The 12,407-nt window shown below is 45.7% G+C and overlaps 1 protein-coding gene across 3 annotated transcripts in view; it reads left to right on the top strand.

The window, feature by feature from the left end:
* Positions 1–12,407, top strand: part of NEXMIF (neurite extension and migration factor) — a 168,192-nt gene that overhangs the window by 69,093 nt on the left and 86,692 nt on the right. The window lies entirely within an intron of this gene.

The following is a 12,407-nucleotide window of genomic DNA, read 5'->3' as shown; positions in this document are numbered from 1 at the left end:
AGATGTAGCAGGCTAGGTAGAAGAGAACACATGGGCTCTTTTTTTAGGTGGTCCATTGTTTCCAACTACTTTGTCTTTTCTTTAGGTGATGGTAGACATAAATTAATACCTCTAAAATGTAGAATCACAGACTGGTTTGGGTTGGAAGGGGCCTTAAAGCTCCTCCAGTTCCAACCCCCTGCCATGGGCAGGGACACCTTCTACCAGACCAGGTTGTTCCAAGCCCTGTCCAACTTGGCCTATGATAGGGACATTTGGAGTCAAATAAAACCCCCTCTTTATTTTGCTTTGTTTGTTGATATGTTGGTGGTGGCTTTCTATGTTGGATTATGTTTTTTACCAGTTGGGTTGCATGGTGACCAGCTCAGCGTATTGACTGCTGCAGCAGAAGACTCTGGTGCTGGAGCAGTGCTTGCAGTCCTTCAGATCACCCGTAAAGAAGGCAAAACATGGGAAAAGCAGAGTTTCCCTTCTTGCACCCTGACATCTCTGTTTGGTGCCTGTTTCCCATCTGATCCCAGGCTGCCTGATAGCAAAGAAGTCAGGTTATACAGAATGAAACAGCAGCAAAGTGAGCACCTCTGCTTTCAGCTGATGCCCAGTAGCCATCAGTAGAACTTTTAATAGAGGGTGCAGTTTGGTTTCAGTGGTGGTTATGTTGAAATTAATTCTTACTATCCATCCTTTGTTCTTGGTCACCACTCTGTGATTATTTTGTATTATTATTTTTTATTTTCCATTGCAAATTAAACACAAGGCCTTGTGGTGGGTTGCAATCCCAAGGGATTAATTCTGCAATTTCCAGCCTGATGTTCTTTTGTCCTGGAATGAAAATGGTCGTCTTAGGTAATCGCTATTTTTATACAACCATTTGTTCACTGAGAACTGGGTTGAGAACTCCAGTAGCGTGTCATTGACTGCTGAACAGCCATCATGCAATTCAGATCACTTCTGGACTTGGCTGTGCCGTTGTCAGAGATGGAAAAGCTGGTTAAAAACATGACCTCGTGTGGTCTTATTAACCTCACTCAAGGTCCCTCCCTCTCAATTCTGTCTCTTTTTCTAGTGTGACTCAGGAAACCTTCATTTTAGGTAACACATAGAAGTACCCATGTACAAATAACAAATTGTACCTTCACTGATTCTTCTTGTGGAAAAAAAAGCAAGATGTAAAATACTGCTGCAGTATCTGGTGTTAGCTGAAGGACCACAGTGCCTGAGTGCATACAGATGGCTTAGTTTTTGGAGGTGGTGACATAGCTGGATGGTTTCCCTCCTCCAGCAGCATGTTTTATGTAGGGGGGCACAACATCAGGTGTCCAGATGCAGCTCTGGGAAGTATCCCTTGGATTGTATCCCTGCAAGCTTGGACTGAGAGCACTTGTGAGTGAGCTGGGATAACGTGACCCTACACTGCTCCTGGCTGTGAGTGCCTCCTTCCTGCCAGTCCAGAGTCTCCCAAAGTCACCACTGCCCCCTAAAAAAGGACATTTGAAGATGCTTCTGCATCTTATTTTCTTTGAACCCCATCTCTTCCCAGCCCAACATGTCTGGCCATACCTGATGGTGGGTCGGGAGACTCTGAGCAAGGTGCTGGTGAGCTTGCTGGTAGCAAGGGCTGTGCCACCTTCGTCTGCTTGTTGTCCTGCTGGGTGAGGAATGGATGCTGTTGTGCTTCCTAACAAGGTGCAATTACACATTTTTAAGTGTTCAAAATGCTTCCCAAGCGTTTTTGTGGTCAATCCCCAACCCAGGAGTATTGCTTTTCCCTTAGAGAAAAAGAAACTGAGGCAAAAAGACTCATTGTGTGTCAGAGTTTCAATTTGGAGAGCTGATGGTTGACTGTGCAATCCATTCAGTGGACCAAGCTGCTTCTAAATGAAACTATTAAAAAGCTAATAGTGACAATTATTCAGAGAATAATTATCCAGAGAAGCTGTGGCTGCCCCATCCCAGGCAGTGTTCAAGGCCAGGTTGGACACAGGGGCTTGGAGCAACCTGCTCTAGTGGAAGGTGTCCCTGCCCGGGGCAGGGGTTTGGAAGTGAATGAGCTTTAAGGTTCCTTCCAGCACAAACCATCATGTGATTCTACGAAAATACTGAAGCAAACGGAGGTCAAAATGCAGAGTGAAAAGTAGAGTACTGTAAACTATCCATATGGGTTTTTTGTCCACAAACAGTGGAGATACATACAATTATTTCTCAGGAATTATTGGATTTAGTTAACAAATAAATGCTATTGTCACTTTTTCAAGGCCTGTTTTTTTAACTAAACCCAGTGAAACCTCTTGGACGTTGCCTTAGTGCTGAATTGGCTCATGGATCACTATGCTCTGAAGTTTGTATTAATCAGCACTCCGCAGTCAGTGTATTGTTGCTTCATTAACCTACTTGTTTTTAAGTATCTGTAAATCACAAAGAGGAGAAGTCCTGCTGCTCACTGAGAAAGCAGCCCTGTTTGCAACATCTCTCCTCTCTGAATCACATTTCTGGTTAGCACTTAGGGTTTGGGGTTTTTTTCTTACCTGTGAAATTTGTGGTGTAGCCTGGAAGGACGTTTCAGATGTGTCTATCCAAAATTGCAAGTGCTGTTGCTTTTAACATCCAAGCTCCCTGGGGATGTTTGGTTCTGGAATACATCTATTCTCCCAAGTGTTATTTCACTGCTCACAATGTCACAGCTAAGGTCTTGTTTAGTAGGTAGATTTTATTTGTCAGTATGCTGTGTCTTCCGAAAGAAGCAGGGAATTGCAATGAAAATGAATTTGTTTAAGTGAATAATTACAGGAATTGTTAAAGGACACTAATAAATGTTGCTGAGCGAGAGATCCTTACAGGGTCTATAGGAGGAGAGGAGGTTGGCATCAGGTTGGACACTAGCAGCGATTTTGTGTTAGTATTTCTCTGGCTAACAGTGATGTTGTTCAGTGATTGTGGCCTGTACCTCCGAAGAAGACGTTGAGGGGATGGAAAGGAAGAAGAAAGGGTTGTTTTTGCTGTTGATACTGAGGTTTGTACATTGACAACTGCAAATTGGTGAACTCCTTTAGTGGTAGAATGGACCAATACTCATTGTTACCAACTTCATTTTTAACGTGGTGGCATCTGAGCATCTATTTGAACCATTAGTGAGGAGAAGACATGGGGAGTCAGCTGGTGCTATGTGCACAGACCCGTGTCGCACACCCAAATTTGGAGTTAAGAGTAAGCAACTCATGAGCTGCTTTTGTTTTCTATTATTTCTTGGAATTGTAATGTCAAGACAATAGGGAGAAGTGGATGTTTTCTGTTTGTAGCCTCTATCAAGTATTCTCTTGGTGTCTGGCTTTTGCTGGTGGTGTCAGTGCAAGTGCTGTTGAAAACTGTTTAAATTTTGGCAACTCAGATTTAGGCACCTCCGTGCAGTCGAACCCAAAACATGACTCATGGTGCTAATTTGTGATTGCAGGCACTGAGTGTGCAACTTGCTTTCCTCTGAAGCACGGTCTATTCTGCACCACGAGCTGACAAGTACAGTTTTGAACATTGACTGCACATAAGCACCGGTTCTGAAACGTGGAGAGCTTTCTCATGGAACGACATGCTCTAGGAGAATCAAATGCATACTACCAAAAATTTTTAAACATAAAGAATAATTGAATTTCAATAGTATCTCATTGCATTTGGTGTGAGTTTTAGATATCCATTTTTCTTACAGATTTAAATTGCAACTGCATTTCTATATTGGTATTTTTGTGCCATGTGGAAAGCACCACGTGCACTATGGGTACTGCAGGACCTGACTTGTGGGTGGAGGATTTCTAAGTGTACAAAGAAAACATGGGTGGTTTCAGTGTTGCTCTTTGCTGTTGCTACTTACAAATAACCAAGCAGCATGCCCTGCACCCCAAACCCTGTTGAACTAAGGCTGAGAGATTTGGGCTTGTTCAGCCTGGAGAAGAGAAGGCTCTGGGGAGACCTTAGAGCAGGTCCCAGTGCCTAAAGGGGCTACAAGAAACCTGGAGAGGGGCTTTGGACAAGGGCCTGTAGGGACAGGACAAGGGGAATGGCTTTAACCTGCCAGAGGGGAGACTGAGATGAGCTCTGAGGCAGAAGCTCTTCCCTGTGAGGGTGCTGAGGCGCTGGCACAGGGTGCCCAGAGAAGCTGTGGCTGCCCCATCCCTGGCAGTGTTCAAGGCCAGGTTGGACACAGGGTCTTGGAGCAACCTGCTCTAGTGGAAGGTGTCCCTGCCTGTGGCAGGGGGTTGGGACTGAATGAGCTTTAAGGACCCTTCAACCCAAACCAGTCTGGGATTCTGTGATAACTGGGGACAAAATGCACTGAACGCTTGCACTGTTGAGCATGGGCTGCTTGTGTGGAGATGCTGTCAGCTCCTCTGCTCCGCTGCACCAGCCCTTCAGAGGCAGACTGAGACCCTGTGCTGTGGATGTGTGTGAAGCTGCAAGGCACTGGGCTGCTTCTGATAGATCTGCTTTCAGAAGGGATATGCACTGATTCCTCAAAAAGGTGACAGCTCATCATTACCCAGTTCGGTCACATATGTTACGGTGGTGAATGATGTTTGATCAAGTGAAGCCCAAGGTAAGACGTGAAGAAACACGTTGTAAAGCGTGCTTTGTTCATGCAAAACATCGAGGTGGCTCCCTGGAATCTAATGCAAACATCTAATAGCTCTTATTTTATCCTCATCTTGTGAAATGCGCTAAGCTGAAGTGGAAGCAGCTGCCTCCTGCGCAGAGAAAGGGAGGCAGACCCTCCTCTTCATCCCCCCCAGCCCCTGCCTTCAATTAGCTGCTGTTTTGCCTCTGAGAGTGCTGCATTATGACCACTCCTACTGTCAGAGACATTAGTTCGTACGCAGCAGAGTAGTGAATTTGTAAATAGAGAGTGGGGCTAACGAGTGTCCTCAGCTCAGGAATGCGGTGGGTATACATGAAGCCAGGTGTATGGGGGGAGGAAAGGGGGGAAAAAGCATCTCCAGGCTGGATTGTATAATTAGGGCACATGGTGTAACTCTTTTGTTTTGCAGAAGCCAGCTTTATTAATTGATGTAGAAGGTTGCTGTGTGCTATTCATTGTTTGATTAAAATGCCTGTATAAATAATTAGGCCTCTTCTGTTTGTTTTATTTTTGCACCCAATTTACATTTTCATACAGAATAAAAATGAATTAGCAAATGCATTTATTCTCCAAATCATTCTTTTTTAACCCAGAGCTGTTCTCCCCCCAGTCACCAACCGCTGCAGTAATGACATGACCTTTGCACCGCGCTATTCCAGACCTCAGGAACTCCGTTCTCTTTGGAGAAGCTGTGGTCCTCCTCCCTCCTTTGTGTGTGTGCTGCGGGTGGGCGGGCGGGCTTGGAATCCCTCCGGAAAACCAACGTGAAGCACGTGTATTGAGGCACTTCTGGAATCATGGGGTCAGCTCTGGATGTGGCGGTGTTTGGCTGGAGAGTGGAGGCTTCAGGCAGATGTGGATTTGCTGCTGTCTGCTTTCAGGGCTGTGTAGTGGGTGAAAATGCTGCTGAATTCTGCAGCAGGTGGAGAAACCGCTGTAGATCTGGAACTGGGGTTGTAAAGGATCCTTTTGGAAGTGTTGGGAACTGTTTTTGTTATATCAGGGACTGCCTTTCTGTGTTGATACAACCAACGTGCCTATCTGCAGTACCTGTGGAGCAGTATGTAAGTAGGAAATCTTCATCCTAGGGTGAAATCATTTTGACTTGTAAACCAGTACAGTGGATTTCTGTGCATCATTTGCCTTTTCCTTAAGAAAACTACTGAGGGGCAATGCAAAACTTATTCGTTGTTGTTCCCTCATTGCTCCCTGGGCTGTGGTGGGAAGCTGTGATCTCCCCCTGCTCCTCTGGATCCAAGAAAGCCAGAGGTGAGTGCGAAGGGGGATGGCTCACACACACTTCCATGTCCACATGGCAATGTTCACAAAATGGCCTGAGAAGGGGAATGCCTGCAGCTGCTGCACCTTGAAAAGGCTCTTAGAGACCTGAGGTCTGATAACCAACATCCTAAACCTTCATCTCCTATATCCGCCTGTTTGTAAAGACAAATATAGGGAGTGGGAAATCAATATAGACTCTTAATGAAGAGTGCTTAGCATGGCTGTGTGTGGCCAAGGCATCACACCCAACATGGTGTCTGCACAAAGAGCAGGAAATGAGAAGAACTTGGTTTTTTCCACTCATTTTTATCCCCCTCTGTCTCTGCCTTGCCCACATGAACTGTCCCACAGTGTAGGAAGAGGGTGTCAGAAGAGCTTTTCTTTGGCAGGACACGGCAGGTCCTCCTCCTGGCAGGGCTTCCGGAAGGTTTTTCAGGCATGGATCGATCGTTGAGCACAGTTTAACAGCAGCTGCAACAACAAGAAGAGAGAGCTCGCTCCATGCTGATCCCTGGGGAGAAGTGCAGAATTGTCACTGTAATAAGAGACTCAGTTAGGAGTAAGTATCTCTCGCCAGGAAATGAAGAAGCAGGGGCTGTCTGGCTAGGGTAGAGATACAAAGTGCTGCTCTTCATCTCTTAGGTCTCCAGCCAGGCTTTGGTGCATCCCACATTGTTACCTTCTCACTTTGTGTTGGTAATGGAGGTGGCATCTCTGTGGTTGCCCCCATACAAAGAAGATAACGGAGCCAGAGCCTCCTGCCTGGGGGTCTGTGGTGCTGGTGACACTGATATGACAGTGGGTTACTCTGCAATTGTTCTGCTGTGATTTACACACCATTTGGTGCAGTAAGGGTTGATTTGTGGCCAGAGCAGTCGCTGCCTCAAGTGCAGCACATCCTTTGCCGACGTCTTGTTCTCACCTTTCCTCATCCTTTTCAGTCCTTCTCCTTATCCTCCTTGCCTTCTCCACCCTTCTCTGGTTTTTGTCCTCTCTGCAGTGGAACATTGTCTGATGCTGCACCTGGGAGAGGTGATAACTCACCCTTCTGCCAGTGAGGGTGGATTTCAACTGAAAAAAGAGCTTCTTGCCTTGTAGCTGAGGTTTGCTATCCACTACTGGTTTGCTTGTATGTGTTGTAGACTTGTAGTATGCACACACAAAAAAGCAGAATCATAGAATGGTTTGGGTTGGAAAGGACCTTAAAGTCCTCCAGCTCCAACCTCCTGCCATGGGCAGGGACACCTTCCACTAGAGCAAGTTGCTCCAAGCCCCATCCAACCTGGCCTTGAGCACTGCCAAGGATGGAGAAACAGACTTGTAGCATGTTGGCTGAGCTTTGGGAGATACCACAGTATTTTCTCCCTTCCTTGTTGCTAAAAACTTGTGTTCCTTTGCTTGAATTCACTCCTTGTGTACTGAGAAGTCCTTGCAGGAGGCTGTTAGTGGGGTGTTAGTCGGTGTGTGAGCTGCAGGGAGCCGAGGTGCTCAGTGAGGCTGAAGGTGATCGCTGGGCTCAGGCTGCAGTCCCAGCCAGGGTTAGGAGTTGGTGTCATGCTGGTGGGACAGACTGGCTGAGTACAGACTGTTATAACTATTACTTAATGTTGGGTGGTTTTAATTTGTAGTATTATTCTAGTAAAGTTATAATTTAGAACAAGGTGTTTTTCCCCAATCTAAATGCTGCATCCTCTATTTATTCCTCTTGCCTTCACTGCCAAACACAGAGTAGTCAATGGATGGAATTTTGTGCAAGAAATCCAGACTTTTCAATGTTAAAAAAAAGTTGAGAATACGGCATGAAGCCCGTGCATGTGTCGCTGAGCAAGTTGTAGTGCACACAGCCAAATCAGCATTATCCCACCCGCACTTTTCCTATCATTTACATCAAACCAGCCACAGGGACTCAGCCCAGCAGACTCTCTGCAGCAAAGTGCTCGGGAGGTGTGTGAATAACATCGTGCCCAGCGGGATCATTTCGGTGCACATCTGCTGACTGGAAGGACTGGAAGCTCGGACATCCGTGTCCAACTCCTGCTATTCTGCTCTGTTTGGTAAACTTCTTAATGCCCATCCACAGAATGATGTGAGTTGACCTCGTCTGAATTGGGGGTTGAGGTTTAAAGTCGTATAAATTGTGTTTTGACATATTCATGCTCGAAAGTTTCTATAAATATGGTCTATGGTATGTACCAGGTGCATGTCTGTTGTCATAAATATGCATTCTTAGCATAAAATTGCACATGATAAAGAAAGTGTTATGGTTTTCCTGTGTATCTTGCTATTCTCACAAACTTCCCAAAGAAAGAACTTTGTTGGCAAGAACTTTCTTGTTTAGGCTCTCGCTGAGACAGGGACCACCTGGGAAGCTTGAGCACAATACTGTCATTGCAAGTTGAATAGCAAGGAAACATGTATCTGTTTAAAAGAAAAAATGATAATAGTTTTTGCAGGGGTTTAAGTCTGAAGTATGAAACTTCAAACTGTTCAAATCATTATTTTCATTTCAGAATGCTTTCTGAATGCTTTGTGCTGTAAGCAATGAGCAATCTGCTGTAGCACAGTGATGCTGTAGGTTTCAGGCCACTGGAGTGGTATTCCCCCTTTTTTGACCCAATTGTGCTTTTCCTGCCTTTATATCTGAAATTATTATGATTCAGCTTTGCAGAAAAGAAGATGATGGAGGTTTGCTGTGCTGGAGGTAGGGCACGAGTATTTTACTCTCAGTGTAAGCTGCAGCACATGATAGTTGTGTGCACTTTAGCTTTTAATAAACAACATCCTTATTTCTTTAGGCATATCATAATGAAGAAGTGTATGTTGTCTGTCATTATCTGCATGACAGTAACTTGTCCATGTACACAACTAGTGAGGATTTCAATTGCTGCCTAATGCTTCCACCCTCTTTGTGGTGTACGTGGCTCCAGTTCTGCTGGCAGGGTGGGTGCCTGCAAACAAATATTTCCTGTGGTGTCCCAGGATAATGCAAATAATGGATGAAGAAGTCCAGGGAATTGAACAACATGTTTCAGTCCTCTGTTGCTTTTAGAAGCTTCTGCAGCTCCACCATTCAGGGCTTTCCTCTGCTTTCTAATCCAATCTGTTCACTCTGGAGAGGGCAAACCCCAGCAGAAGTTCACATCCACAGCTACACGGTACAGCTTGGAGCCATCTCTGGCACAGCAGGGTATGCCTAATAGATGGTGGATCTCTGGCCTGGGTGTTGGTGATGCAGCTCAGTGAGGAATAGTAGGGGTAAAGAGTTTGAGTTGGTTGGAAAGATGCTTGTTAATTCTATTCCTTGTCATTTCAGACATAGCTCTGTGATAGCCTTTATGATCTTTAGCCATGCATTCATCTGGGCTCTGCTGAGCTTCACACCATTGCTCTTCCACCATTACAGTGCAAGGTTTCTGTGCATCCCAATTGGAAATAACTGTCGTTATTACACATTCTTTGACCTTGGCATGTTTGTAACCCTTGTGATTGTTGGAGGGGGATAAGGAGGACTTCTGGGAATAATTGCCTTGTTTGTTCTTTATCTCTGAAGCATTGATACCTGCAGTTCTGTGCTGAGATAATTAAATCTTAGAACCACAATCGCACTGAGAGAATCTCTCTGTTTCTGCAGGCAAGGTTTTATTTTGTCTGGAGGTATAAAAGTGCCTTTTCCATGGGCAAACTCTGCAGTGACTTTTGGAAAACAGCTCTGCTGAATGTCCAGCTGGAGCTGCTCAGCTTGGAGATAGGAGTTCTGTGAAAGAGATGCTCAAGTCACTCTTATAAATAATCATGTGGAAACACGTGCACAAGCGAGTAGTCAGGAATCAGGTGGTGCTTCTTGGTATCCATAGTGAAAACAGTTTTAGAAACCACTCCTCTCATAAACACTGCATTTTTGGGATAGCTGCTCTTGTATTCTCGATTGCCAAGTGCATTGGCATGAAAGCAGCTTACCTCAAAAATTAATCCATGCCTGCTGTCTTTTCCCAGTGGGATGACAAGTGCTGCTGTAAGCGGAGCTGGGGAAGCTCCATGAGAAATTTAGGGGGAAAAAAAATATTAAGAACTCAAAAAGAAAATGTTTGGGTATTTTGAAAAAAAATTGATCAAATAAACCAGCCTCTTCCCACAGCACCTTGTGTTGTATTGGGTGTAAGAGGCTGTGCAGCCACAGCCCAGAGCTTTGTGCTCCTCGTGCCACATGCCTGATCATGGAATCATAGAATGGTTTGGGTTGGAAGGGATCTTAAAGCTCCTCCAGTTCCAACCCCCTGCCATGGGCAGGGACACCTTCCACTAGACCATGTTGCTCCAAGCCCCGTTCATCCTGGATCACTCTGTCTGGAGAGCATCCTTGCACAGCTCCACTTCAGCCAGGGTCTGGCTTCTCTTTTGTGGCTTTGCTGGCAATCTGCTTGAGCAGGAGAGTGGAGCTGGAGTCCCCTTCCTTCTATTTGACCTTCCACAAAGGTAGTTTCTTGTTTTTCTTTTAAGATTTGCCCCCAGTGTAAGAGCAGGTTTACATAGGAGCCAGAACATCCTTTTTAAAATGTGTTTTCCTTCCTCTCTCCTTTCCCTAAGGACGCAGTAGGATATTCTTTCAGTGTAATCGAAGTCATTTCAACATCTTGTTTTCTAGCACCTACAATTTGTACAGAGAAGCTTGGTTGTGCTGTGAAGAATATCTAGAAAAAAATAAAAGCAGAAAGAGTCTTGTTAGCAGCTGGAGTAGACTTGTACTTGCTGTCAGGATGTAGACCGTGTTTGCATGGAGGCACAAGCCTGTCTGAGGGTGAGAAGCCAGCCTCGGGAGACAAGGGCTTGCTGGTGTATGTGGTGTCATCTGCAATCTGACTGTGGAAAGCAGGTATCTTCCACAGTGGGACTCAGACAAGTCGGGGAGCATCATCAAGGGATGCCTGTTGCTTTGAGGGTGCCCCTGATGAAGGTGCAGCAGAGATCTCAAATCTGGTCACAGAAACCCATTGCAAAACCCTCCCTTACACAAGAGAAGGGTTTTGTAGTATCCTGAAACAATGCTGAAAAGAAGCACATATATAATGTGTAATGGTGAGATGCCTTTTTCAGCTCAGTGACGGCTCAGGTGTAACCTTTGTGACAGGACATCGTTGTGTGGAGGTGAAGCTTTAGGCAGGGAGGCTGTCCAGAGAGACCTTCTAAAGTGTGGCTGGGCATCGCTGCAGAGATGCTTCTGCAGTAAGGAGGTGGCATCTCAGCAGCAGGGAAAAGACTGTACCATGGTGTCAAAGGCAGATGTAGCCCCAGAGTGTGCTGGGGATCAGTTTGTGAGCTCTCTGTGAGCAAACAGGGTAATAACACTTTGGGTTCATGCCACCCTCGAACTTCATTCTGGGTGCAACATGGGAGGAAATTAGAGCCTGTGTAGAGAGACCGACTTGATATGCCCATGGTAGCGGAAAGCATGGTAGTGGGCAGAAGACCCTGCAGAAAAGAGGGAGCTCAGGATCTGTGAGTTTTGCTTTCCTCGAGACTGTTGAAATCCCATCGGGTGAAGAGACTTCATAACGAATCCAGAGGTCTGAAGAGCTCAGCTCTTCCAAGTGAGCTCAGCTGAAAGAACCTGGACTGCTGGGCTGGAGGAGAAGTGAGGGAGCTGCAGGGCTAATTGCATCTCTTGACTGCACGGATTGATGCCGTTTAACCAGGCTCATCTAACCCACAAACCCCTTACGCTCAGGATAGCAACCTCTTAAGTGCGATCATCTCATGTGGTGTTACCTTCCCAGCACAGGTAATACGGATCTATTCTCAGCATTAAGTTCACATTAGCCGAAGGATTAATGGAGGAATATTTCCTCTGAAGGCTCACGGGGTTTTCCTGCCAACCACAGCACTTGTTTCTTGCTGGCACTGTCTCTACGTTGGGTGATGCTTTAGTAGAGCTTCCATGTTTCTAGCTGTAAATTAGCACACAGTACCATAGCATAGCTACCAAAATCCCGTTCTTTTTCATAAGGACTTTCTTCCTTGTTGTTCAGTTCTCTCCTATGTATATTGAGTTTTATGATGATATTCTTTGCAGGCTGTGTTATGGGGCAGTCCTCCAGACAGGCGTGCTGCAGGGAGCAGCGAGGTAGGGTTTGCAGTTGACCATTCTGTATCTGGTACTAAATGCTTTCCTTTGGGAAGCTTTTCACAGCTTTGCATCCGTGGTGATTGACAGATCTGTGTCTGCTTTATTGCAACTTCGGGGCCGCGTTTTCCAGAGGAGAACACTGTTCTTCTTAAATTTGAAGGTGTGAAACACGCTGCTTGGCTCAGGCTTGCTGTAAATCTGGCCTCTATAAGCAACAAACATTGACATCTTCACATTGTAAAAGCTTGTCATCCCGCCTTGTAGTGTTTTGGGGAGGGAAGAATTGATGAGAAAGTTCATGCCCTTGTTGTGAGCTACCAGAGGGACTGCAGCATTCGAGCTGCTGAAGATGGACACTGGAATATTGCAGTGGTGCAGGGCTGG

Source organism: Strigops habroptila, chromosome 9 (genome assembly GCF_004027225.2).
Source record: "Strigops habroptila isolate Jane chromosome 9, bStrHab1.2.pri, whole genome shotgun sequence".
Classification (NCBI taxonomy): domain Eukaryota; kingdom Metazoa; phylum Chordata; class Aves; order Psittaciformes; family Psittacidae; genus Strigops; species Strigops habroptila.
The sequence above is the reverse complement of the archived record's forward strand: the minus strand, read 5'-3'. Positions and strand labels throughout refer to the sequence as shown.